Genomic DNA, 27,823 nt, shown 5'->3' with positions numbered 1-27,823 from the left:
GTGATAGAATATATATATATATATATATATATAAAACAAACCCAATTTTCTCTGAAGTAGAGCACTAGAAACCAGAGAATTTCTCTGGACCAAACCAGAGAATTTCTCTGGACTAACCCAATTTTCTCTGCAGAGCACTAGTTCAACCTAGAGAATTTCTCTAGACCAACCCAATTTTCTCTAAAGCAGAGCAATAGTTCAACCTAGAGAAAATTTAGTCCAAATCACAGAATTTTTCTGGACCAACCCAAATTTCTCTGAAACAAAGCGCTAGTCTTTATTGTTGTCCAGAGAAATTTAGAGTTTTCTCTGTGATGTGTCCAGAGAAATTTGAAATTTCTCTGTGATTTGTCCAGAGAAATTCTCTGGATCAAATTTTCTCTAGATCAAATTTTCTCTGGATTAATGTTGAGAAACCTTAGACATCATAAAAATATTGAGTGTCCTTTAGGCTATAAAATATTAATACCAGGGACCTTAAAAAAAATTTCCCATCTAAAAAACTCAATTTTCAAAAAATTTAATTCAAAAAATTTAAACCAAATACACTGAGCTTTGACTTATATCACATATGATGTGCCCTTTCAATTGGAGAATGACACACCTAAAAACTAAATACTAACCATGGAAACTAATATAACCTGACCGAAAACTTAAAAAGCACTTATATTTGAATTTTAACAGTGCCAACAGATTACTCTGGTCTCTTTTTCTAGCTATAAAGTTTCACCAACTCCTCCGCTACCCCATCTATATCCTCCTCCCCTCCACCCCTTTGATGCTTAGGGTTTCACTCAACCCCCTTGCTTTGCTCCTCACCGCCTCCCCCCATCTTCAACCACCACTTTCTGAATCACCTCGGCTACATTTTTTCGATCAAGCACCCCGTTCTTGTCCCTCACGGCCTCCATGCCAACCCCTATCTCCTCCACCAACCTAGCATTTACAGGCTGATCAAGATGCATTGGTATGGCTATGATTGGACTTCCAAACTTCATTCCCTCCATCACTGAGCTCCATCCACAGTGACTCACAAAACCACCAATGCTTGGGTGCAGCAAAATCTTCACTTGAGGAGTCCAGCCTTCCACCACCATGCCTCTACCCTCTCAACGAACTCTCTAGGCATTGCCTTCTGAACACTTGTATTTACTCCCATTGGAAACCTCACAACCCATACAAAATCAACACCAGAAAGCTCCAACCCATAAGCTATCTCTTCAATCTTGTAAAAATAAATTGATGTATATTATTGATTGATTTGTGTATATTGTGTATATTACAAGGATTTATATAGGAGAGGATTTGGGAGTAGGTGAAGGTGGTAGTGGAGGTGGTAGGTGGAGTGGGTGGTAGTGGAGGTGGTAGGTAGAGTGGTAGTTTACATTTTACAATTTACATTTTACATTAACAGCCCCCCTCAAACTCAAGGAGGATAGGTACTAGCCAACTTGAGTTTGGAGAGAGTAACAAAATAGAAAAATAAACTGATAAATAAAATAAAACAGGATAGGAGACACGGTATTGTCGTGTCGGACCGTTGTAGCAGACACTGTGTGGTCGTGTCAGACCGATGTAGAAGACAGTTTATGGGGTCATGTCGGACCGGTGTAGAAGACAGTTTACGGGGTCATGTCGGACCGTTGTAGCAGCCAGTTTACGAGGTCATGTCGGACCGATGTAGCAGCTGACCGGAATCAATGTCGGGACAGTTTATGGGGTCATGTCGGACCGATGTAGAAACTTGTGGTGGTGCAACAAGGGGGCGACTTAGGGAGTGCGTCAGACCAATGTAGAAGACAGTTTACGGGGTCATGTCGGACCGTTGTAGAAGCTGTGGTGGTGCACCGAGGAGGCGACTTAGGGAGTGCGCCATGAGCGACTTATACATGATACTGTGTATAACCCCCCCTCAAACTCAAATAGGTGTGAAGATAGAAACCTATTTGAGGTTGAAACAAAGGGATTGATAAAGCTGACCGGTGTAGAAGACACTGGATGAGGGTGTATATAGGCTGCCCAAAAAAATATACATGGATATAGATATCAAGCCCTCAAAAGTCGTGCCCTCAAAAGGCGTGCCCACTTTATCAAAAGATGTGCCCGACAGAAATCATCGAGCGGCGAGCCATCAAAAGGCGCGCCAGACACGCGGCGATGCACGTGATCGACAGAGCGCGTGTCGGCCTCTTCGTCATGGTCTTTATAAACTGAAGCGGAGGCTGAGGCTGAGGCAGAAAACCTGCTAAAATCCTCTGGAAAACTCTTCGTTTGGCTGAGAGAGATAGTCTGTAACACTCTGTTGCGAGAGATATTCTGTAACACTCTGTTGCCCAGAAAATGGCTTCGTCGTCCCGTGGTCTGCTCACTCTCTTTCCCGACCTCAACGAGTCAACAAGAGAGATAACTGGTGCGGTGGCCAGTGAACCTCAACCAAACACCTCGGGTTTTGCTCCGTTGAACTTTCCGATGCGGTCTGTGGAGCTAAAAATGGCAGTGCAAACGGATATTGAGGCCAATCAGTATACTTTGAAGGCATGTGTGGAGTCCATGACGGCGGTCACAAACTTGTCGCACCGGCTGCAGAGTAGGACAAATGAGGTGCAGCAATTAAACGCCCAACTGGCTCTGCTCCAACGCATGTATAAGGATGCGCGAGCAGAGATAAGCGTGCTAAAGACGGAAAACAAGGAGCTGAAGCGGAAGGCCACCGTGATGTTCCGATTTGGAGGTCCGCCATATGCTGCAGTGGAGGAGCAGGGAGTAGTGATCGTGCCCAGTGGAGTGGGAAACATGGAGGCAACACCGTCAAGGGCCTCCCAGGACGGAGGCAAGAAGAAGAGACCGGCGGCAGAGTAGAGAAGAAAAATCCCACTGTGCCGATTTGTGTTTGGGTTTGTTTTTGTTGGTTGTTTTTGTTGTTTGTTTGTTTGTTTTTTTTTTTTTTTTTTTTTGGGGGGGGGGGTGTAAAATGGTGATCGGGGTGAGCCCCGACATGAATAAAATAAGTTGGTGTGCAGTTCGTCTTCTTCCTCTGTGTTAATTTTTTTTTTTTTTTTTTGTGTTGTTGCAAAGAAATAGCAATGAAAAAAAAATGAAAAATAAAGGGAAAGAGAAATAAAAAAAAAAAAAAGAAGTAGAAGATATGTGAAATCAAAACGAGAGAGTGAGGGAAAAAAGAGATGGGTTCACGTGGGTTCTTGGCCCACGGTGTTGTGAAAATCTGCAATGGTTTTTTTTTTTTTTTGTAATGAAAAAAAAATAAATAAATAAATAAAGAAAAGAAAAGAAAAGAAAGAAAGTGGAGTGCAAAAGGGGGACACGGCCAGTGGAAAATAGGAGGGTATTGATTAAAGGGACCAGTCGGTGGCTCACATGCCGTGTGTAATGTGTGGGTGTATTGAGTGGTGTCTGCCATGTGCATGCGTGTGATGAGTGTCTATGGAGATGTGCTGGGTGGGGGGAAAGGAAGTAAAAGAAAAAAAATAAAAATAAAAATAAAAATAAATAAATAAATAAAGAAATGGTGTGGGTGTGGCGTATTATAATATAGTAGAATGGTGGGAAACTCTGTCAGTAGGTGGAGGGTGGGATCGGAAAGAAGGTGAAGACCCCGAAGAGGGTGGAGGTCGGGAAGGAGACCAAGCTCCGTTGGGAGGTAGCCGACGACGTATGAGCGGGGTTCTACAGTCTTCGAGTGCCACGGATCGGAGCAATACCATGAACTGGTGGTGGTGGTGGTGACGGGGGCTGTGCAGGAGAGGACCACCGTGTCCGGAGGAGAGAAAAAAAAAAGAGAAAGATGGGGCACCCAAGAGAGAGAAATGGTTGCTTACTCACTCAATCTGTATTTTGGTTTTGGGAAGGGGTAATGGTGATGCTGTGTAGGGGGAAGCGAGGACAGTGGTGATGGCGGCTTAATTGGCTGCTGTGGGGATGGCTATGAGTTCTGAATAGGTGGTGAAAGGGGGAGGAGAGGAGTGGTTGAGAATGGTGCTGTTGAGGCAGGCGGCAGAGTCAGGCGGAGAGGAGTCGTTGAGTTTGGACCACGGTGACTCGAACCATCAGCGCGGAGTCGCTGCTGCCAATATCCACTTCCGTGAACAATAGTCCGTCGGTGGCTGGTGCAGGGAGAGAGAGATGTCAGCGGCGGAGATGAAGCTGCAGGTGGTGGTGGAGAAGTGGATGACGGCAGCGAGGTGGTGTTGGTCGAATCACGGCTGAAGGCAGTGGTCCTCAAGGGAGTGCAAAGCAAGATGGTACCTGGGTTGGTTGAGATCGAGTTGAGTCACTCTTCCAAGATTGCATGAAACTCCATACCATGTGTATGGACTCTTGTTGAACTTCCACCCTGACATGACTTGTTTCGGATCGTTCTCTATCGTCTTCTTGAACAGAATAAGAGCCTCAGTGTTGGTTTTGATGGATGAAAATCCGGCATGCAGAAATAGTTGGAAGATGAGAGGTCCAGCGGGCGGCCAAGGCGAAGCTGCCGCCCGCCGGTGAAGCGAAAATACTAGGTTCTTAACCTAGCTCTGATACCATGTAAAAATAAATTGATGTATATTATTGATTGATTTGTGTATATTGTGTATATTACAAGGATTTATATAGGAGAGGATTTGGGAGTAGGTGAAGGTGGTAGTGGAGGTGGTAGGTGGAGTGGGTGGTAGTGGAGGTGGTAGGTAGAGTGGTAGTTTACATTTTACAATTTACATTTTACATTAACAAATCTCATCCTCCGATAGAAAATACTCGGTGCCAAAACAAACAAACACTGTGGATCACCGCTCCTTCTTGTTCAGCCACCCACTAATCCCGCTCTCATCGTTGTCGTCGACACAGTCTTGGACAAGAGGGACAGGCACAATCTTCTTCCCAACCAAACCAGAGAGATAATCAATGTACTTTCCTTCAACTTCTTTAAAAGTTTTGATCAGAACAATCTCCGATGATCGATCAAGGCACTCGAAACAGCGAGTCTTGTCCTTGTCGAGGTTTTTCGAAGGATTTAGCAAATGGGATACTTCTACTTTGTCATAATCACGAAGATAAATCGATGGAAAAGGAAAAGTGATAAGTGGGACTTTATAGAGGTGGTGCATGAAGGCGGTTATGGTGGCGCTGCTAGTGATGAAGTCCACCGCCTGAATACCATACTCAGCGGTGACCACCGGAGCCCAAGCCTGAAGAAAATCATAGATGAGGAGGTCTGGTTTGTGGGTTTTGAGGAGGAGTGACAAGTTGGGTTCGGCGGAGTCGAAGGCCTTTTTGAGGGTGGGCATGAAGTGGGGAGGGAGGTCTTTGGTGGTGTCGTACGGCAGAGGGAGGTCAGGCAATGGTGGTACATGGAGTTCAATTAGTTGGATTGAGTTTGAGTACTTTTCAGAGAGTTTTCTTTTGATGGAAGTGAGGTTGACTGGGGTGGAACATAGGTAGATCTTGAAGTTTCTTGTTGAGAGCTTTTTGGCTAGCTCTAAGTAGGGTGAGATGTGGCCATGTGCTAGCCATGAGAACATAAAAATTGAGATGGTGCTTTGTTTTGCTTCCATGATCTCTCTCTCTCTCTCTCTCTCTCTCTCTCTCTCTCTCTCTCTCTCTCTCTCTCTCAGACAGAGGCTCTTACTGCAACTCCGTGCTGTGATATCCCTCATATATATAGAGAGGAATGATGCATAATAGATGATAAATTTATGTCACAGATATGAGATCTTCTATTCTCAAATCCTTTGATTTTCAAATCTTGTATTTTCTTATCTTTGAACACTCAAAACTATTCAATTATGTATGAAGATTTTCATATACTGAGATTCCCACATTATTTAAAAGTTGTAATTATTTTGGGACAAAAAGACATACTTTTTTTTGAAACTTTCTATGTTTAAGGAATAATAATCAAATAACTGTGGAAAAAAATCAACAAGATAATAAATGGTATTGGCTTAATTTGTGTAGCTTGATTTCCGTTTTGTCATTGATAGTCCCCTACAAGTTAGGAGAAAATCAACTCGAAGATTTTCTTGAGTTAAAAAGAAAAATGGAATGTTTGTATGCATATTTAACCTTTCTTCATCAATACACCATGCTTCTTATTTTTTCTTCCTAATGAAATTTTAAGCTCCAAAAATTCTCATAGGAATAACCGGGTCTCTATATTCTTTAATATTATTTTTGGATTGATTGTATAAACCGTAAACCCTAAAATAAAAGAAAAAACAGATTTTTCATATGATTTTTTACTATTAGACACAAATGTTTAGTGGAACCCATATTTTTGTGTATTAAATAAAAAAATTCATTTACATATATATATATATATATATATATATATATATCTGTACGGGAGAAAATTAAAAGAGCATGTACAAAATCATTAAGTTAAAAAAAATCATGGCAGCAATTATGAATTTTTTATGTTTGATGCAAACTTAATTTAATTTCCCCCCCTAAAGTTATGAAAAAAATAAAGGAACATGAATAAGCACAAAATTCCCAAAAATGAAAGAAATCATTTCTGCCAGTGTGAATCTTTAACAGGTTTCGAAGCTTAAAAATTTCCCAGAGTAATAATTGTAAACATAAATTTCAGAACATAAACCTTACACTTTGGATCGTTTACCATGTGTATTATCAAGAAATCAAGACAAAATGACATACCTAAATCCATTGATGAACGGTTAAACGGAAGCGAGATTATCAATGAACTCTTTGTTATTGATTATGTTATTGCCTTCTAATCCTTTCTCCTTTGTGCCTTATGTTTCTCCTTGAGAGGATTTAGAAAAAAATGACAGTGTTTTTATTTTTCACCTGGAAAGGAATAGGGACCATAACCTTTTAAAGGTTGTAATTGGTTTTCAAAACTGAAAGGTTGTGGAAGTTCAAAAGGAATGAAAACCAACTTTAACCATTATTGGTTTTAATTTCTATTTATTGGTTTTCAAAACTGACAGGTTGTGGAAGTTCAAAAGGAATGAAAACCAACTTTAACCAATATGTTTTAATTTCTATTTCTGCCCCTCATAGAAATAGAAATTATTCAACTAGTATCTACACATTAGGTCCATAACACATATACCCTTAAGCCTATTAACTAAATTGAATCACTTAAATTGTAGGCTTCTTATAAATGATAACACCACATTTAATTATGTGGTCCCATTGAGACATTATCTAATCGGATCTTCAAAGCTTAATATTGGAGTGGGATTATGTCACACGATATGTCAAAATTAATTAATTTATAATGAAGAATTGGCACAATTAATTAATTTTTAATTGTGAATTAGAGTGTGTTTGCAAATGGAGACAAAAGATCTCTGTCTATTATTGATAAGATTTGTCACGGTTGTCTTTCAGACTCCATATTTTTTTCATAAATAACAGCTTACATTCCCATCTTCTGATGCAATTATTAACGGTTAAAAAAAAGAGCAATTTTCCTTGAAATTTCTACTATGCCTTTTTAGTAAGATACCAATTATGGCTTGAAAATATATAGGTTTCGTTTGGAGCCACTTTTCAAAATCGTTCCTAAGTATAAAATTTATGTTGAAAAACTTTTTTACTTTTTATTTTTATGTTTAATAAAATCATCGAAAGACATTTCTTAAAAAGTCACGAGCTTTGGAAGTCTATTTCAAAAGTGCTACACAGAGTGGATTTTGAAATTCTATTCAAATCCACTTCCTACTAATTGAGCCAGGTCACTCAGGCCTCGTTAGAAAATATATTATTTTAATAATTTTTCAATTTTTTATGAAACGATATGTAAAAAAGTAAAAAGAGTATTGTGACAACTTATAGTGACTTTTGACTTTTTAACTAAAATGTATAGTTGACAAACGAGGCCTGAGAAAAACTTCAAAACTACTTTTTATTTTTAACTAGCTAAAATATTTAAAAAAGAAAAAGAAAAAAGTGCACTCTTTGTTTATCTAGCCATTTTTTTATTTTATATATTTTAGCATTACTCTTTATTTTACCAATTCATCCAAATAAATTATTTAAAGAATCTCTTAATATTAAAATCACTATTGTATTAACTAGTCTGTTAGAACAAATTAAATAAAATGAGATTAGTTATAACAATCAATCGCCTTCTTTTAAAAAATTTGTTAAAGATGCTTGTAATAGATTCCAATTAGTTTCCCATGGAATCCTCATTTGTTGTAACAAGGAAGGGCGCAATGTGCAGTGGGAATGTATTTGCTCGTAAAATGGAATGGGTTTTGAGGTTTGAAACTCTTACGTTGTGTTTGGTTGAAAAATTTGAAAAGGGAAAAAGAAAGAAAAAAAATGTATTAAACTAGGTAATATATATATATATATATATATTATTCACATTTTACTCTTTTTTTTCTTTCCTTTTTCAAATTCCTTTTTAAATTTTTCAATCAAACACATCGTTAAAGAGTGGACTGGAACAAGGCAACTATGCTCATACACGTTGGCCAATAAAAAAGAGCAAGGATCTTCTAGAGTTTTTTTTTCCTAAAGTTTCCTAGAGTGGTGCATTGTGTGGTTGAGATTTAATGACAAGTCACATCAATTTTTCAGCATTAAATCTCAACCACACAATACACCACTTTAGGAAATTTTAAGAAAAAAACACTCTAGAAAGGATCCTTGGTGAATAAAAAAAGGTTGATTCTTGGACTATGTCAAGAAGATTTCTAAGCTATAAGGGACTTGGGTCTGCCTTTGATTGGATATAAAATTGGTTGGATAATTGGCATCCTTTATACAAAAAAAAAAAAATAAGACTCAACAAATTTTGTGTTAAATTATAATTTAAAATTTATTTTTTATTTTATATAGCTGTCTCTCTAAATACACTATCCATTAGACTTCTATTACAAACCTCTATGCTAACTCTATTTTATTTAAAAAAAATCTTTTATCTATTCTTTCAATGAATAGTACTTCAAAAAAAAAAAAAAAAAAGTCAAAAGTGGAGCTAAATTTATCATATAAATGATAAATTATTAAATAAGCAAAGAACTACCTCAACAAATTTGTAAAGGTATCTACTGGAATAGTCCCGAAGTTTAGGCGCAAGATCAAAAACCCAATCCCCTATCTCCTCCTTTAGGCCCAAAAAAGGGGAAAAGCGCCCATAAAAAGTAAGTCAGAAGGGAATGACCATATTGATCAACCAACCACACTGTTGCATAGTTTCGTTTGAAAATAAGTTATTTTAATAATTTTAATTTTTTATAAAAAGATATGTAAAAGAATTTTAAAAAAATAATGTGACAACTTATAATGACTTTTTAACTTTTTTACTAAAACATATAATTGTCAAACGAGACCTTAATTATTAATCTATTTAAAAAATAATAAGACCCACGTTTATTACATGGGTAAATTTAACGTGGATGTTTTACAGGTTTTTAATGTTACTATATTATCGTCAATTGTTAAGAGAGTGAGATTCTTATTGTGGAAACAAAATTAAAAGTTAAATAAAAAAAAAAAAATTTTGTTGCTGCATTAAAGAAAAGAATCTTGGAACAATGCACTAAGAAAATACATTTTTTAGTTGAGAAAAATGATATACAAATAGAATTTAAGACTAGAATAATGTGATAATAATATTATTATAATTACGAACCATGATAAACATTTTAACTTACAAATGAGTATAGATATAAACATGACATATCATACTTAATGAAATTTTTATATACAAATTCTATTTATATAACATTATTTTTGTAAGAACAAATTCAAGGAGAGGAGTATTATAATGATTATTGACATTAATGGAATGAGCCACAGAATGTTTGAGGAAGAAACCATGTCTGAGATCTCTCTATTAATAGTGTGTTGAAATTGGACCATTGGTGGAGCTGGTATTAGTATTGCACCATTTGATCTCTTCGTCCTGCATTCATGCCAAGTCAAATTATTCCCTACTAGGAAGGAAAAAAAATTTAGAAAGTGCAATGGTTGATTATAGCTTTTGAAGTAGTAATTAACTCATAATAAATACTCATTTAGAATTTGAATTATGTGGATCAATAATAATGTTACGATGATAGTATTATGTATCAAATTGTATTTACTATTATATTGGTTTAACGGGACACCCCCACGGTCTTTCACCAATGTAGTAAAAACGCATCATATGGTAATGCATAAATGCGGTTATTATAATATTATTCGTGGATCAAATTGATTGTAGGGTGCCCCACCAAGTTTAAATTTATAAGATAGGTTCAAATTTCAAACATTTAAAAAAAAAAAAAAAACTGGAGATGTATATACCCGGAAGTGAGATTGGGGCAAAAGATAATGGCATAATTGGAAGCCTTGCAAGTGAAAGTGCTGGTACCATCATCAAATGCATAGTTATAAGCTCTCGGACAAGCAATCTTGAAAATGGTGGAATAAGAAGAGGGTCTACAAGTAGTTGGGTTAGCAAACTCCCCACTGCAGCAATATTGGTCTAGCCCAAATGCCTCACATGCACTCTTGCATCCAACCACTCCCACTCCACCATTGTCCCCATCGACCACCTGAAGCTCTTTTGGGCAACTTGCAAAGTTTTTATTTTCAACAGTACTACTTGAGCATCATCAATAAGACAACCATGCATCATAGTGACTACAAATGTAACCCTATATTGCATTGTAGTGTGTGTGTGATTTACAATTTATATTTTTTATTCTTCTCTATTTTTGTATCCCACTTATCCTAATTAAGTGTTTCACAATTTGTAATACATTTGAGGATGGTGGTTGGGTGGTTTGGAGGACAGGAGTTCGAAAGTCCATACATAGTTGTTGGACGCATAAGATTCATGCCCGTTAAGCCTGAGGCGTTGCTCCTTGCCACTATAATCTTGGTAGCAGAAATTATTCAATCTTCTCATAACACTACATAGTTGTGCCCAAACAATGTTTTGTGATTTTCCTCCCTCTGTGTGTGTGTGTGTGTGTGGTCATGCAAGGTTACACCCTTGCTATTGGACAGGCACACCGTCAACGTAGTGTTCCAAGGAGATTGAATAATTAATCTAACCATGGGACTGGGATCAACCTTTGACTTAGTCTCTATTTAGGGAGCACTTGCATATATCCCCAACAAATCCTATGTTTTCAAGCCCATCTAGGCCAATCTAACCATGGGATTGGGATCAGACATTGACTTGGCCTCTATTTGGGGAACACTTGCATATATCCCTAACAAATCCTATGTCTTCAGGCCCATCTAGGCCACTTTTATCCAACTTCCAGTATATAAGAGCTCCTATTGTCACGCCCAGGAAGAGCTTTCACGCTCTAATCACCAGATCCTACTTTTTTACGAAAAATAAAAAATAAAAAATCATATTAATTACCTGTGTTAAGGTCTGAAACACATTCGGTGGCATTGCATACTCCAAACACCCCTTGTGGGGCAGCAATGAGAGGAAGATTATAACCATTCCACAATGCTGACATCGTAGAAGTTTTTCTCATTGGCGCCAGTGCCCATTGTGATCTCAAAGAGAGACGCAGGTGGTGTGGCCCCAACGCCATCACACTCTAGCCTCCCACCGCAATCCCCTATTTGGCACGTACCCACCCCTTACTCATCAAATTTGCACCGTGTCCTCGCCCATATCCGACCTGGCCACCCTGGAAAAGCCGGAATTCTAACACTTTGGCCAGAGTCCAATTTGAACCCTGTTGTCGAAAGTTGCGGTGTCTTTGAACCGGCAAGTGTTCCAAGCCAGATTGTTTGTGGGCAATTGTTAGTGACAGTGAATGTGGACGCAAATGAGTTAGTTGGGAATGATTTGACAAGAAGAACATCAAGAACATCCATAGTAATGTTATAGTGAATATTTTGGGGTGGAGAGAAGAGGGTTATGGTTCCAAATTCCAATGCCCTATTCTTTTCCAGGAATGGGTTAGTTGCAGGGTTCTAAATAAATTGGGATTTTGAAATTGCAATATCAATTTTTATCAATATTTTGACCAATATTGATTGATATGAACTGATCGAATACTATTATTTAAAACCAAGGATGATAATCAGTTACAGGAAAGAGACACTGCTATATATTGTATTTACAGGTAAAATCTGCATAGGAAACAAAAAGGGTTAGAGTTGCTTTGTTAAATTGATCAGCCGCAAGATCTCCCTTTTGGGTTTAGTATTTCTTTTTGTTTTTGTTTGTCTTGGATGGCACTCACTGTGAAGCAATTCCTTTCTTTACCAATTGCTTGGGCCATCATGTTGATGAAAGGTACAACTTGAACACAAAACACAATGAAAGAGACTCGGAAGGTCCACACCAGCAAACCAATAAGATAGTTTGGATTCTTTGGAAGTCAATCATGTCTGTGTAATGTACAAGATATATGTTGGGTTTGGATGTTAAAAAAAAAAAATATATATATATATATATAGGCTAAATTTGTTACACAAATTCAAGATCCAAACACAAATTCATTAACAAAATCAAAATCTAAACACAACAGTAGGCTAAATTTGTTTAACAAATCCCTTCTCTTTTCTTTTCCACTCATAAATTCAAGTTCCAAACACATAAATTCATTCAGAGTATTTGAATAATCCACAAACAGTAGAGGAAAACTCTACTTTAGAAGTCCTCAAAGCAAGGCCTGTATTCCTTTCTTCAAAAAATGCAATTATATTAAATAACAAAATCAACCAAAATTCCAAAAGAGTCTAATTCTATTTCAGTGTGTGACAGATACAAGCTGGAAGATTGCCACTACTGTAGTTGAGAAATTGAGGCTAGCAAGTACCTAAATACAGTAGATTCATCAAGTTTGGAGCCTCTTTGTCATTCTGCTTGAAGATGCAAATCAGAATCTTTGTCCAATTACTCTGTCCAAAGCAGGAGCTCACAATGTGCAGGTCCTGTTTGGTTCACATATCGCAGCACAAGTTCACAATAATAAAACTCCAAACATGTCAAAACTCAATATCCTTCACATTTGAAGCCTCTGGGAACCCATTATACTCCAACTTCACCTTCAATATGGCACAAAATAGCCCTAAACTTTGCCCTCAAAGAGTCTTCAAAATAAGTACCGAGCGGTGGGCTCCTCCCACATCGGGTATTTCTTAACCATTTCATCCATCTGTTTGATGCTTTTCTGAACCCTCCACGAAAAACAAGTTGGGTTGATTTGGATTGTGAAGTTGCATGCATCAAATACAGCCTCTAGAAAGCCCTAGTTCCTGTTAAAATTTACCATCACCTACCACCAATTTACCATCACCTACCACCACCTACTCCTCACCTACTCCTCACCTACTACACTCACCCTCTCCTATATAATGAGCCACTCACCATTTGTAATGTACATAACAACATACAACAATCAATAATACAATTCTCTATTTCTCTTTATACATCAATTTTAACATGGTATCAGAGCTGGTTTAGAACCTAGTATTTTCGCTTCACCGGCGGGCGGCAACCTCACCTTGGCCGCCTGCCGGACCTCAACCTAATCCGCTAGAATTTTCTACACATACCGTGACATTTATTCAAGTCCACCACCACTGCCCCTCCTCTCACTGTTGTCCTCCCCTACACCACCGTCTCGGTCGTCTTCATCTACCACCCCTGTTGACCTTAACCCGTCGCTGCATTCCCTTCACTCTGATCACCGGCCGTCACACCGACCTCACCCATCGCCTTCACCGCCTTCCGCGCCCTTTAATCCCAATCCATGAGCCGCTACGACAGCCGCTCCGCCGACCCCGGCTCCTACCGCGACCGCCGAACTGATTCAGGGTTTGGTGGTGTTTCGAGTTACGGTGGAGCTCGTTCATCGTCGAGCAAGAAGGACTACGATGGTTCAGAGTCACCGCGCAAGTTGGATTTGGATGGGTTGACTCCGTTCGAGAAGAATTTCTACACAGAGTCGCCTGCTGTGGCAGCAATGTCGGAGAGTGAAGCTGAGGAGTATCGGCATCGAAGGGAAATCACCGTTGAAGGCCGGGATGTGCCCAAGCCTGTCAAGGCTTTCAGAGACGTTGGGTTTCCAGAATACATCATTCAAGAAATTGTAAAAGCTGGCTTTACTGAACCCACACCTATTCAAACTCAAGGATGGCCAATGGCTTTAAAGGGCCGTGATCTAGTTGGACTTGCTAACACAGGTTCAGGAAAGACACTTGCCTACCTATTGCCTGCAATTGTCCATGTCAATGCTCAGCTAATAGAGAGAATCTGGTTCCGTGAAGAGAGAGGCAGCCCATGTGAAGAGAGAGAAAGACCATTCATTAGGCAGGTCACTTTTCACAAATCCACCACTAGCACTCTTTCACACCATTAGCACACTTTTTCTTTTATTTATTTATTTTACTTTTTTATTCTCTTTATCTCATACCCTCCCGTCCATGTTCCCCACTCCCACTCTCTCTTTTTTTTTTTGTCAAAATCAGTCTTTTCCTTCCCATCAACTCTCTTTTTAAAATAAATGATTCATCCTCCACCCACCACACCACATTATCCTCATCATTCCCTCACTACTAATATATATATATATATATATTTTATTATAATATCTTACCCACGGCACAATGACGATTTAACCAAAAAAACATAAAACAAACAAACAAACAAAAAAAAAAAAAACAAAACAAAACACAAAAAAAAAAAAAAAAACCTAACTCGTTTTAATTTCACAAACTTATCCATCAAATCCGATCAAACTTTTACACGCAAGAAAACAAAAAAAAAAACAAAACAAAACAAAACAAAAACCACAAAAAAAAAAAAAAAAAAAAAACCACAAACAAACACCCAAAGATTTGTTTTCTGTTCTGCAGACGGCCACCCACCGACCTACTCTGCCGCCGGTCTTTTCTTCTTGCCTCCGTCCTGGGCGGCTCTTGCCGGTGTTGCCTCCGTATTTCCCACTCCACTGGGCATGATCACTACTCCCTGCTCCTCCACTGCAGAATATGGCGGACCTCCAAAACAGAACATCACGGTAGCCTTCCGCTTCAGCTCCTTGTTTTCTGTCTTTAGCACACTTATCTCTACTCGCGTATCCTTATACATGCGTTGGAGCAGAGCCAGCTGGGAGTTTAACTGTTGCACCTCATTTGTCCTGCTCTGCAGCCGGTGCCACAAGTTTGTGACCGCAGTCATGGTTTCCACACATGACTTCAGAGTATACTGATTGGCCTCAATATCAGTTTGCACCGCCATTTTTTGCTCCACCGACCGCATCGAAAAGTTCAACGGAGCAAAACCAGAGGTGTTTGGTTGAGGTTCACTGGCCACCGCACCAGTTATTTCTCTTGTGGACTCGTTCAGTTCTGGAAAGAGCGTGAGCAGCCCACGGGACGAGGAGGCCATGTTCTGAGTAGCTGGACGGGAAGAAGAGGCCATGTTGCTGAGTGTTTCAGAGACGGGTTGGTTACAGAGTATTACAGAGTTTCTCTCTCAGCAAAGGAAGAGTTTTTTTAGAAGATTTTCAGAAGTTTTTTGTCTGCCTCAGCCTCAGCATCACCTTGGTTAAATAGCCAAGGCAGACACGCGCATCATGAGCCGTTCGGCGCTCGACGACAACATGGGCGCGCCTTTTGATGGCACGTCTTTTGATGGCACGCCTTTTGAAAAATTGGGCGCACTTTTTGAGGGTGCGACTTTTTAAGGGGTCTAACAAGACTCTGTAAACTGTCCCGACATTGATTCCGGTTAGTTTCTACAAGGGTCCAACAAGACTCCGTAAACTGTCACAACAACTGTTACAACATTGTCTGCTACAACGGTCCGACATGACCCCATAAACTGTCTTCTACATCGGTCTGACACCGCCATCCAATGTCTTCACCAATGGTCTGACACGACCATACAGTGTCTCTTATCCTCTTTTATTTTTATGTATTTTCTTGTTTTGTTACTCTCTCCAAACTCAAGTTGGTTAGTTTCTATCCTCCTTGAGTTTGCGGGGGCTGTTAAAATTTACCATCACCTACCACCAATTTACCATCACCTACCACCACCTACTCCTCACCTACTCCTCACCTACTACACTCACCCTCTCCTATATAATGAGCCACTCACCATTTGTAATATACATAACAACATACAACAATCAATAATACAATTCTCTATTTCTCTTTATACATCAATTTTAACAGTTCCCTGCCTACTTCCAAGCCTTTCTTGAGACCCTCTTGGCATTCCTCATCTTTCCCAGATGATAAGCCATCATTTTAGCCCTCGCTATAGCCTTCGTTGTAGTAGGCAGCTTCTGACTTTAGTAGAGGGTCGAAGATGTATAAAGTAGAGCTGGAACTGGAATTGGATTGATGAGAATCCATGACATGAATTGGCTTGTGGATACACCAAGGACTAGTAACTGAGGAAGACAAAGATTTAGGAGGTCTGGCCTACACCGTGATGTGAATGGTTTCACAGCAACTGCATTTCCACATTTCATCAGTACCCTTCAGTGCGCCACTGTTCCCCATAGCAAGCAAAAAGCATAATTTCCGTCCCTGCACAAACAAACAAAAAAAATGACATTAGAAATGTGCCACTTTTAGTTTAATGAACTTTAAAAATAGAATGATTCAATCATGGAAGCAACAACTATTTTCAATTCTCCTAAATGGCACATGCTTCAACCCTGCAAAAACAGCATTAGCTTCAGGAAACCATAAATCAAAATCAGCATGGTAGAAATAGAAACAAACAAAAGAAAAAAATAAAACATAAAATAGAAAAGAAACTGGATCGTTCCTCTTCAACCTGAAACATAGTTGGAAAAGAAATCAATGAAAACTTACAATAAATTTTCTACCAGATACAAACCAAAATTGTGCTTCATTTGTACTGGAAAACCTGTACAGCATAAGCTAACCTTAAAAATTTCCCAATATCTGAGTAACAATGATCCTCTTGAAGACAAGGTTACAGAGATCACAGTAGACGGATAAACAAAGCAGGCCACTAAAAAACAAATTGCTTCAAGGGGTGAAAATGAGAAATTACAATTAAACAACAAAATATGCAACATATCACTAACGCATTGTGCAAAATACAACCACATTAGAAACAGGCTCATACAAAGGTGCCCACACAAAGAATTGAAAGTCATCAAATGGAGACATTGAGTCGGGTATTGCAAAAGAACTCTGTATTTGTCAGAGTTCAAGCTTCGGAGCAGTAAAAAAGTAGACCTCCAGCTTTATAGAGAACCCCGAAAAAAAAGTTAGAAGATATTAAGCATTGTTAAAGATCCTATAAATAGTCCAGCTCAAGTTTAGAAGATACAATCCATTAAACAAGTTCAGAATATAAGTTGGTCCTACAGACAGACAGACAGGACAGGGCACATCACGTCCTCCATTAATGTTGCCACTTCAAGTTCCATTATCCATTCTTGCCGCATGAAAAATAAAAGATCGAAAAAGGAAAATAGGAATAAGAAGATAGTTTATTAAAATTATTAAAGTCTAGCTTGTGTCCATGCCATCTCCAATTTGACTGCAGATTGGACTAACAGCAGAGAACGATCTCTCAAAAGGAGAGGGATGGAATTGTGCATCCCTTCTGCGCTTAAAAGCACAGCTATCAGAAGCGGAACTCTCATCATCAATCTTTCTCCGGACACCTCTCACTGCGTGTTGCTCAGCCAGTGTTAGAGGGAAAACCTGCCTGCTAATTCTGCAAAGGGAGCTATGGTTATCATAGAGAATTCTCTGGTTACAGTTTTTGTCACAAATAAGTGTGAGTCCTGTTAGTCTGCAGCGGAACATGTTTCCACATATATGTTCATTTTCACATTTCCAATCACACTTGTGGACAGGGTTTGGACCATCCTGGCCTAGAATACTTGACAAATAAATAACATTTGTAGGCACGGATACCATAGATTTGCCAAATACCTCCATCGCTTCCTTAGATCAGCAAACTTAAACAGATCTTTATAAGGATTCCACAATCCAAAAAGCCTTGCCCCAAAATGTTCTGCAGAACCCACCACAATACGAGAAAATGTAAGTTCAATGCAAAGGGACCTGTGGCTCCAAGGAAGATGATGACAATGACAATAGTTCCTAAAAAACTATTTAGTTTCGTTTGTCTGAAAACAATTTTCAAAAAATTCTATTTTCTTGTTTCCCGTATTTTTTTATTTTTACTATTTTTTTTTTAATATTTTAAGCAATTTTTAGACACACTTAACATAAATACACATAAAAAATATAATTTTTGTGAAAAAATCTTTTAAAAATTTAATAAATACCAAAAATACAACAAAAAAAAAACGAAAATTTAGTATATTTTTATGTATTTGTTAATTTTTTTAAAATATTTTTTCACAATTTTTTTACTTTTTATGCATCTAAGTAAAGTGCATCTAAAAAAGTTTAAAAAATACTTAAAATTTTAAAAATATTCACTAAAAAAAAAACACGAAAAACAAAAAACTCAATTTTCAAAAAACTTAATTCAGAAAACTCAAACCAAGCACACTGATTATTTTTTACTTAAACAATGTTGATAATTTTTTATGTGCATTCTAAAACAATAATACAGCTTCTTCACATACCTAAATGAGATTACATTATATTTGAAAGCTCCACGTGTAACATATGAGGCCCAATAAAGTACCATATCCTATGTTTCTCTCATCATGTCACAAAAGAAGGGAAAACCAGTAAATGACCAAGTGAGAAAAGGGGAGCTGAGATCAACCTAAATGAAAATCATGGCAAACGAAAGTATATGCAACTACTCCATTTGATGGGGCCAAAAAATGGGCAAAATCTTAATAGTCTCACAGTGGGATCAACATATTAGATCTGCGTAAATAATTTCAAAAATTGTTACCCATCTCTTAATGGTCTAATTCAACCCCCCCCCCCCCCCCCCCCCCCCCTCTCGCGAATTCATTAAAATATCCATAACTAAAAAGTAGCTAAATTTTGACACTATCAGAAATAGGCAAATCAATTTATATAGAGATTTGAGTATTATAATTCATGGTTTGATCTTACCTTATCACCTACTAAGGGAATCTTCTCAGCTTCCACAGCCTGAATTGCAGATTGCTGCTGCATGATATCATCATCCCTAAAATTTGCCCAATCTTCAACATCGGATCCTTGAATGGGTGTTATGGACGCCATATCTGCATTAGCTTGGGGCCCCTCTTGATTCTGAAATTTCAGAAGCATCAAATTCCCAGTCTTTTCTGTGACCACTGAGCCAGCCAGAAACAGCAGTGTTGCAAGTGGGTTGCAACAACCATTGTGTGTCCACCATCTTTATCCTTTGGTTCACATTAAACTTTATCCTAAACTCAAATAAGGCGGTTTAAAATTTCCCTAAACTCAAATATATATTCTTTTGTCTCAGATCTAGATATCTCTACTCAGCTTTTCCCCTAGCTAGAAAGCACGGATACGGATACAAGATACGGATACGATACGATACGATACGGATACGGCGATACAACAAAACCTAAAAAAGTAAGATACGGGTAAGGTTAGGATACATTTGCAAAAAATAAAAAATAAATAAATTATTAGCAGTGAGTTACACATAAGCTCAAAAATGTTGAGAAACCACAGTAACTTTATGATGCAAAATACTAATCTTTAAGAATTAGATATTAATTTAAAGCGATAGCTAGTTTAGTTTTTAAATTTTCAATAGATCTTGCAAATATTTCATTTCAATATCAAGTCGAATATGTTGATATTATAATATCAAAACAATCTACAACTTGACCCTATGCTTTTTCCTTTTGCACTAGTCAAAAATATTCTATGCAAATTTATTTACTTATTTATTTATTGATATATAATTTTACTATTGTTATATTATTTTATTAATCCTCACTTCTATGTAGTTATAGGGGAATTGCATGGTACAATGAAGATATGTCAATTTGATGCATTCTATTACTTTAGCTTATGATGTTATTTTTATAAAAAAAAATAAGCAAAGTATTGTAAAAATATTCTATTTATCCTCGCAATTATATTATATTATGATGTTATGTAAGAAATAATACAATTCTAATTTCATAAAAGGAGTAATATGTGACTTGGAGCATTTGATACTTCAAAATTAATAAAGAAGTATCCAATAATATATGACTTGGAGCATCCGATACTTCAAAACTAAGTATCCGATATTTCAAAATTAATGAAAAATTAATTAAGATGTATCTGATACTTTTAATAAGTATTTGATACGTATCCGTAAGTATCGGTATCCGATACAGATACGATACGGATACGTCTTCCTATTTGAAGTATCCGTGCTTCATAGTCCCCTAGCTACCATAGCGACAGAAGCTACTAAACTTCCAATAACAATTCCAGCAACATTGACCTTTAGGCCTAAGTATTATCTAATATCATGTGAGCTTGAAGAACATGCGGTCTTCGGGAGTTGATTCCAACAAAACCAAATAATCATAATGCATTGCTCAAGTCAATAATGCTACAATAAATAAAACAATGTATTTGGGTTTTCAATTGGTTCACCCACAACCTCCACCAGCAATCCATGTAACAAATATAACATATCCAGATTTTTAGTAGGCTCACCGTCATCTCCCTAACACCACTATGGTTTCGAATCTCGTCTTTTCCTACAAGTCATTTGTGCCTAATTAGTCGTGTGCATTAAGTTTTGTTGACATCCGATGCCATTTGACCTAAACTACAAACGGGATATTTACATAATTATTTATTATAAACATCATAAATCATTTCTTACAAGTACAAGCACCTAACGAAATTCTTTAAAAAATCTGAATAATGCAACCTCACAAAAGTCCTGAAGATAAATTTGCACCAAATTGAAAGCAATAGAAAGCAACAAAAATTGGTGCAATAAAATTCTAGAAATTGGTGCTGCTGTGGAACTACTATCAACATATATGGAAAAATTAATCAAATGTAATTGGAGGAACAAGTTTATATCAATTTTTTTTTTTTTTTGAAAATTTTGACGCCACAAATTAAAGAATTGGAAGTGAAGGAAGTCTCACCAAATAACATGCCAACCACCATCAATAATAGCTTGTGAAATCAAACCCATGAACCTACCCTACCTCCTTCATAGACTACATCAATGTTTCTAGTAGTGCCAGTCTGCCTGTTGATTGCTTCCAAAGATTTACTGTACAGAAACTTTTGATTGGTAGGAGGAAGAGATTTGGTGTAGGGAGGAGGAACATGATTAAAACTCACATCATAACCCACCTTTTATTTGTCTGGGAAATTGTGCAAAGTAGATCCATTAATCCAGTTCTCAATTATATTCTAGTGAGACCAGACAAACTTCACAAGAGGAAAAAAAATGTAGAAAACGCACTAAAGTAGCCAGTCTTACTAGCAAAACTACAAAAATGATTTATTTGTTGTTCTTATTCAATTGATCTTGGAAACCATGTGTTCAGTAACACCAAATTCTTCAGGTTAAAACTCAAAGTTTTTTCATTGAATTTAAAAAAACAAACTCCATTTTTATGACATAAGGAATCAAATAGAAATGGAAGGGGTCCTGGCCTTTGGCTCAGGTGGTAATGTGATGGTTGGGCTTGCACTAGATCTTAGGTCATTTACTGCCTAGCAAATAATAGAAAAATAAAGAAGCAACAGCTTACCAATAGCTCCATATATGTTTAACGTATGTGACATGTACACTGATGTAAAAACACTCAGCTAGCCCCACGAAAGGTCAGCAAACCAACCAAAAAAGAAACTTTGCATACTTTTTTTTTTTTTTTTTTTTTTCAGCTCAGCAAAAAAGTTGCATTTTGTTAGTAACTAATAAAGTATTACAAAGAAGAAGAGAGGGATACACCCTTCAAAAGAAATGCCACCAACTCACATCCAAACAAAGTAAAAGAGCCAACTGACAACTGGTAGAAAAAACACCCAACCGTCTCACATGAACACACAAAGAAGAAGCATTGCCCAAGCAAATGAAATCAAAAAATTAGCAAAGCCAAGCACATTGCTTAAGTTCAATAGCAAACAATATTTTTTAACATTTCAGTGACTGTGAAACATGAAACACACAAACCTAAAGCTCTAAAATTTTTATGTTCTCCTACACTTCTCTCAGCAAACAAATGGTGCATCACAAATAGAAAAACATTCTTGCAACAGAAATATTGAAACAAAATTTAGTCTATTAACATCGAAGTTGACAAAATTTACAATTTGAAGTTAAGATGCAATTAATTTGGGCTCTATTAACTAGAAATTTCTAACTAAAATAAGTCTAAAGCATAATATTCGATTTACTTTTCTTCCCATTTCCAGCATTTTCTAAGCAACCAGACACAGGCAAAATCAAAACATACGATCAGACCAACCTGGGGCATAAAACTCAAATTTTGCTCTAACTTGAGTAGATTTTCATTCTCAAGAAGAAAAACAAACATAAAGCATGAAACATAATTTCTTTTTTGGTATTTTCTCAACAACAGAATAGAGGGAAAAACTATGAATATCATCAAAAAATGCAAAATCAAACATATGATCAAACTAACCTGGGGCATAAAACTCAAATTTTGCTCTAACTTGAGCTGATTTTCATTCTTAAGAACTAAAACAAACATAAAGCATGAAACATAATTTCTTTTCCAGCATTTCTCAGCAAGAAAACAGAGGCAAAAACTATAAATATCATGAGAAAAATGTATAGCATAAAACTCTCATCTTAATTTTTATTCTAAAGGACTAAAAACAGAGCTAAAGAATAAAACTCAATTTCTTCAATTCTCTTTTCCAACAATTTCTAAGCTGATAAATAGAGGGAAAATGGATAAATATGATCAGACAAAACAAAAACACGCTGAATTTTCAGGCTTAGGAAGGAAAAAAAAAATCAGAATTAAAATTGAATTGCATTCACCAAATAATAGAAATCATCAAATTTGAATATTGCAAGGGTCATCTGTTGATCCAAACCCTAGGAGAAGATTCAAATCGCAAAATAAGAAAAAACGAAGGAAGATAGAAACAGAGAGAATAACTTTCAAGTGCACCTTGAATTCGATCGAAACCCTAGGTGCATATTTAAACCCGAAAACAAGAGTAAAGGATTATAAGAATAGTTTGTGATTGACTTACTCATCACTGAGTGATAATGGTGTTACAAAGCTTGATGAAATCGAATTCGACCGTGAACCTGTAACATAGTTTCCACGGTTCCCATCACTTACGCTCCGACGAAGTCTCCAAAAACTCCACCCACAGCTCCAATTTTCAGTTTCTCCTCCCCTCTCTCTCTCTCTCTCTCACTCGTTTAGGGAGAAGAAAGGAGAGCTACACCTGGATGTCGGAGGGAGATTGTGAGGGTCTGCAATACGCCGATGTTGTCACCGGTGGGAAGTCACCGCCGCTGCTAGAGAGAATCTGTGAAGGTTGGCGAAAGCGAAAGCGAGAGCGAGAGCGAGAGCGAGAGCGAGAGGAAAGAACAGCAGAGGAAATGAGGGTTACCTGGACACCGGAGATTTGTCCACGCCAGTGTTGTTGTTGCTGCTGCAAAAGAGAAAGAGAGTGAGGGTTGGGCACTAAGAGAGACAGATTGAAATTTTAGGGATGGACGCGCACGCGAGAGAGAGGGGGAGGGGCTGTACGTTCTGAGAGAGAGAGAGAGAGACAGTGAGAGAGTGGAGGATGTACGTTCTGAATGAGATGAGGTGTACTGATAAGGGATTAGAATTGATGGTATTTGAGTTTTCGGATTGTGAATTTTGAATTATTTAGTTTGATTAAATATGTATTTTGTGTTTATTTTTTTTATGAGGTTAGATATTTAAAAGTAATTTTTTTTAATGAATTTAACGTTTAGTTTGACGGACTGAATATGATAAATGATTAAAATATTATTTTATTATTTTTCAATAGTTTATTAAATAATAACAATATTAAACATATCTTTAATATTTTAATTATTTTTATCTAGATTAAATAAAATTTTATTTTATTTTTTATACAATTAAATAAATTTATTTTTAAAAAATTAAATAAATAAAATATCAATAAAAATATATGTTATTTTTTAATTAAAATTTTAAATAAATTTTTTTAAAAAAATAATAATAATTAAACAATGAAATTAAATAAAACATCTATTAAAATTTAAATAATGAAATTAAATAAAATATAAACAAAATTTTAAAATAAAACATCAACAAAATATCTATAAAAAATTATTTTAAAAAATTAAATAAATAAAACATCAATAAAAAGTTAAATAAAATTTTTTATTTTTAAATTGAAACATTTAAATTTTATTGAATTTTACTAAATATAATACATAATTAAATAGTAGAGGGTCAAAATGGTCATTTTACCACCTAATCCCAACAGTGGATTGTCCATCCAAAATTGTCCCACACCCCCCCTAGGACACAATAGTCCCCCATATGGGGGATAAGGAGTCCGGCCGGACTCCATGTCCGGTGGACTAAAAAAAAAAACAAACGGCGGATTGAATGCTCCCTTCGGATTACAATCTGCACAGTAAATAATCCCCCCTTATCCCACAATCAAACACACCCTTAAGGGATTGAGTTTTTGCGACGAATTGAATGATTATCGCAAATGAGAAAAAATACACAAAATTAAATGGTGTGTTTGGTTTGTGTTTGTAGAGTAGTTTTTGAGATAAAAAGTACGAAAATTTGTTTGGTTTGCTTTTTTTCAGAAATAGTTTTAGAAAATTGTTTTGGAAAGAGAGTTTTAAAAAAAGTGATTGATTTGATGTGTGAGAGAGAAAAAGTGATTTTGGAAAGTAGGTAACCAAAGAAAATTTTGAGATTTTTTTTTTTAAAAAATTTGTCTGGTTTGATTACTCTTGAAAATTTGTTTGTAGAGAATTTTTCTCAAAATTTTTTCTGAAAAACAAACCAAACAAGTTTTACAACAGACTAACAAAGACTGTTGCAAAAAAATAAAAAAACGCAAGATGAAAGGCTTTTTTATGACGGAGTACGATACCATCGCGTATAATATATATTTTTTGTGACGGTTTTGGGTTATCCGTCTCTAAAAATAAAACTTTGGCAACGGATTTTTTTACCGTCGCAAAAAATTCTATTTCTAAAGCCCTTTTCCTAGTAGTGCCTCTTATTGCATAATAGGCTGCGAATGGAGTTTGTAACAAGTTGTAAGCCAGCCCCAGTACAATACAAGCAAGCATGTACTTCATTACACAAGATCCAAACATGAAAGAGAGAGATGTATAAGATGATGCTAGGAACACAGAAAGTTCTAAATACAAAATATACAGATGTGAGATAAAAAAATATTTATATCTGTAATTTTTTATTTTTATCTGCAAAAGAAAAATTTATTGATGAAACCAGATGAGGTACAAATAAAGGGAAGCATCAATAAAACCAAAGAAACTTTGGAGTGAGAATACAGCAGGACTTAGTAGAGTATCCCAAATAATTTGGCACCCTCTAAAAGCCTAATTCTAGACATCCCAAAGCTAACATTGGGTGTTAAGTTGGTGAGGCACCACATGGTTTAGGGTTCAGGAAGAACATATAGAGCACTCAAAATAGGGGTTGAGAAAGATAACCTCTTCGTATCTGTAGTTGTGAACATGGAACATATGTGCTACATTTGTACAATCTGTACTTGGGACTCTCTTTATTCTTAGATTTTTCCGTAAAGTAATTGTATTATCCGTCATTCTACAATGCACACTCCTTTTAGAGTGTGCTATATGCAAGTTATGATATCACCTTTTCCATGGGATTATTAGTCCACTCACTCACTAGAATGTATTTCTAATCACATCAGACTCTTAATCCCATTGTCATTTTCCAAACAAACAATTTTTTTTTTTTTAAGATTCACGAGATTAGTAGTCAAAGATGAGTTATGAAAGGAAAACAAATATGGCCTAAAAGAAACTAATGATCAAAGCAGCAAAACAATTTTTATTTTATAATAAATTTAAAAAAAAAAACTCAAGTGCACAATAGAAGGGAGATTGGACTAATTATTCATGAACCCATTTATTTGACATTTGATTGTGTAAGTACATTCCAATGAGAAAAATAATATATTTACAAATTTTTTATATAGAATTCAAGATAAGAATAATGTGACAATTGTGATATCCCGGGTCATAGACTTGAATAGTGTTGTGTAGTAGGGTAGTGTGCTTTACTTTCGACGTTTGTTTATCGTATTGAGTCGTTGAGAATTATTTTTTACTCTTACTTAACCTCTTGTAACTTTTTCGGGTTAAAAAATTTTGACCTTTCATCATTGGAACTTGTTTTGGAATGCAAAATCAAACTCTGGGTTTCTAGCCAAAACCGCTCGTGTGGAATTAACAACCGCCAGAGCGGATCAACACATGGTTTTCTGAGTTTTCTGGGCAGAAAACTGCTGGAATGGATTTTGGGTCCCGCTCGAGCAGATTTTGATGGATTTTTCTAGGTTCCTCTCTGGAGCAAACTGCTCGTAGAGGCAAAAAAATCTGCTCGTGCAGATTAGCATTCCACTCATGCGGAATTCAAACCACTCGTGCGGATTTTGGCGTATTTGTCTCGAATTTCGTGCTATTTTTCTCAAAACTGATGCTAAAAACGTGATAGACACAAATTTTCATTTCTTTCTCTCTCTATATATATATACTCATATTTTCTCTCATTTCTCTCTACAAACACACCTAAATCCAAACTTCTCTCTAAGATTTAGCTCAAATCTTCAAGAGTTTGAGAGGACTTTTTACACCAAATCGAAGAGGGCGACGAGGGCTACGTTTATAACCGATTGGATTGAGTTTTCACCAACTTTGAGTTCTAAGGTTTTCTTCCTCTTTATCTCCCAAGCTTGAGGTAGAGACAATCTTTGAGTTATATATATATATATATATATGTTTTTGCAAGTTTATGCTTGTTCGGAGTATTTCTTCATGTTTGGATCATGATTTTGAGTTGTTGAACCCTAGATGATTGTATGAGTGAAGTTTCTCTAATTTTTCCAAAGCTTTTGAGAATATGAGCTATGTTCTAAGGTGTGGATGTTGTGTTGAAAAAATCTTTTAAAAAAATGGAACAAAAACCTTATTTTGGTGGAAACCCTATAATTGGGGGATTTTGAAAAAATTCTAAGATATTGTAAAATTCATACTTGATAAATTGTTATGTGAAGAAATGATGGAGAAATTGCTATGGTTGTATTAAATGAGGAATTTCATGGAGGAAATGAAAATTGTTGACTTTGAAGCTTATTGTTGATTTATCTTGGAAAACTACTGTTTAGAAAATGTGGTTTAACATGTGGAGAATACTTGTATGTTGATGTTGCTATATTATCTCTTGAAAATATATTATGACGTTATATCGATAAGAGATGTGAAAATTTGATCACAATGGTGGATTATGTGGTAGAATTGAAAATGGAACTTATAAGTGCATTCTCTCATTATTGCATTGCCACTCCATTTTTATCATTGTTGCGATTGATTTGAAATCTTGCATAGGAAAAGTATGGTTTTCAGAAAGGAAATTGTTTGTGAAACAAGATCATGTTGGATTTGTTTTGGGGTAAATACATTGGTAAGTCCGAATTGGGGGTGTAGTTGGTATTGATTAAGTTGGCTTGAGTGTCCATGGTGAAAGATCGAAAACACAAGCAGAGGAGGTGCCACGTGTCTTCCGGTTAGCAACCGGTACAGTGGGGATTGGTAGTGCTTGTTATGCCTACTTGCAGACCCTGACTTAGGGATTACCTGAGTCGTATTTACCACTCCTTTGAACTACATTGAACTTATTGAATTGTTAAATTCTCAAATTGCATTGTGCACAAAAGTTTCAAAAGA

General features: G+C 36.6%; 2 long non-coding RNA genes and 1 pseudogene across 6 annotated transcripts; all 3 read right to left on the bottom strand.

Moving 5' to 3' along the window:
* Positions 1 to 750: 750 nt before the first annotated feature.
* On the bottom strand, positions 751 to 5,580 carry LOC114305121 (beta-D-glucosyl crocetin beta-1,6-glucosyltransferase pseudogene; annotated as a pseudogene).
* Positions 5,581 to 9,590: 4,010 nt separating this feature from the next.
* On the bottom strand, positions 9,591 to 10,542 carry LOC145801890 (uncharacterized). The gene is made up of 2 exons (XR_014343675.1): positions 10,273 to 10,542; positions 9,591 to 9,889 (listed from the first exon to the last, which is right to left on the bottom strand). It is a non-coding gene; the product is annotated as an uncharacterized LOC145801890 (long non-coding RNA).
* Positions 10,543 to 16,039: 5,497 nt separating this feature from the next.
* On the bottom strand, positions 16,040 to 23,657 carry LOC145801889 (uncharacterized). 5 transcript variants are annotated; one of them, XR_014343673.1, is made up of 5 exons: positions 23,470 to 23,657; positions 23,101 to 23,371; positions 18,997 to 19,462; positions 17,884 to 17,965; positions 16,040 to 16,491 (listed from the first exon to the last, which is right to left on the bottom strand). It is a non-coding gene; the product is annotated as an uncharacterized LOC145801889 (long non-coding RNA). The 5 variants fall into 5 exon arrangements; XR_014343670.1 differs by lacking the exon at positions 17,884 to 17,965; XR_014343672.1 differs by lacking the exon at positions 16,040 to 16,491 and having other exon boundaries at positions 17,258 to 17,965.
* Between the last annotated feature and the right edge of the window lie 4,166 nt (positions 23,658 to 27,823).

The sequence above is a fragment of the Camellia sinensis genome, chromosome 11 (genome assembly GCF_055761805.1).
Source record: "Camellia sinensis isolate YWXY chromosome 11, ASM5576180v1, whole genome shotgun sequence".
Taxonomy (NCBI): Eukaryota; Viridiplantae; Streptophyta; class Magnoliopsida; order Ericales; family Theaceae; genus Camellia; species Camellia sinensis.
The sequence above is the reverse complement of the archived record's forward strand: the minus strand, read 5'-3'. Positions and strand labels throughout refer to the sequence as shown.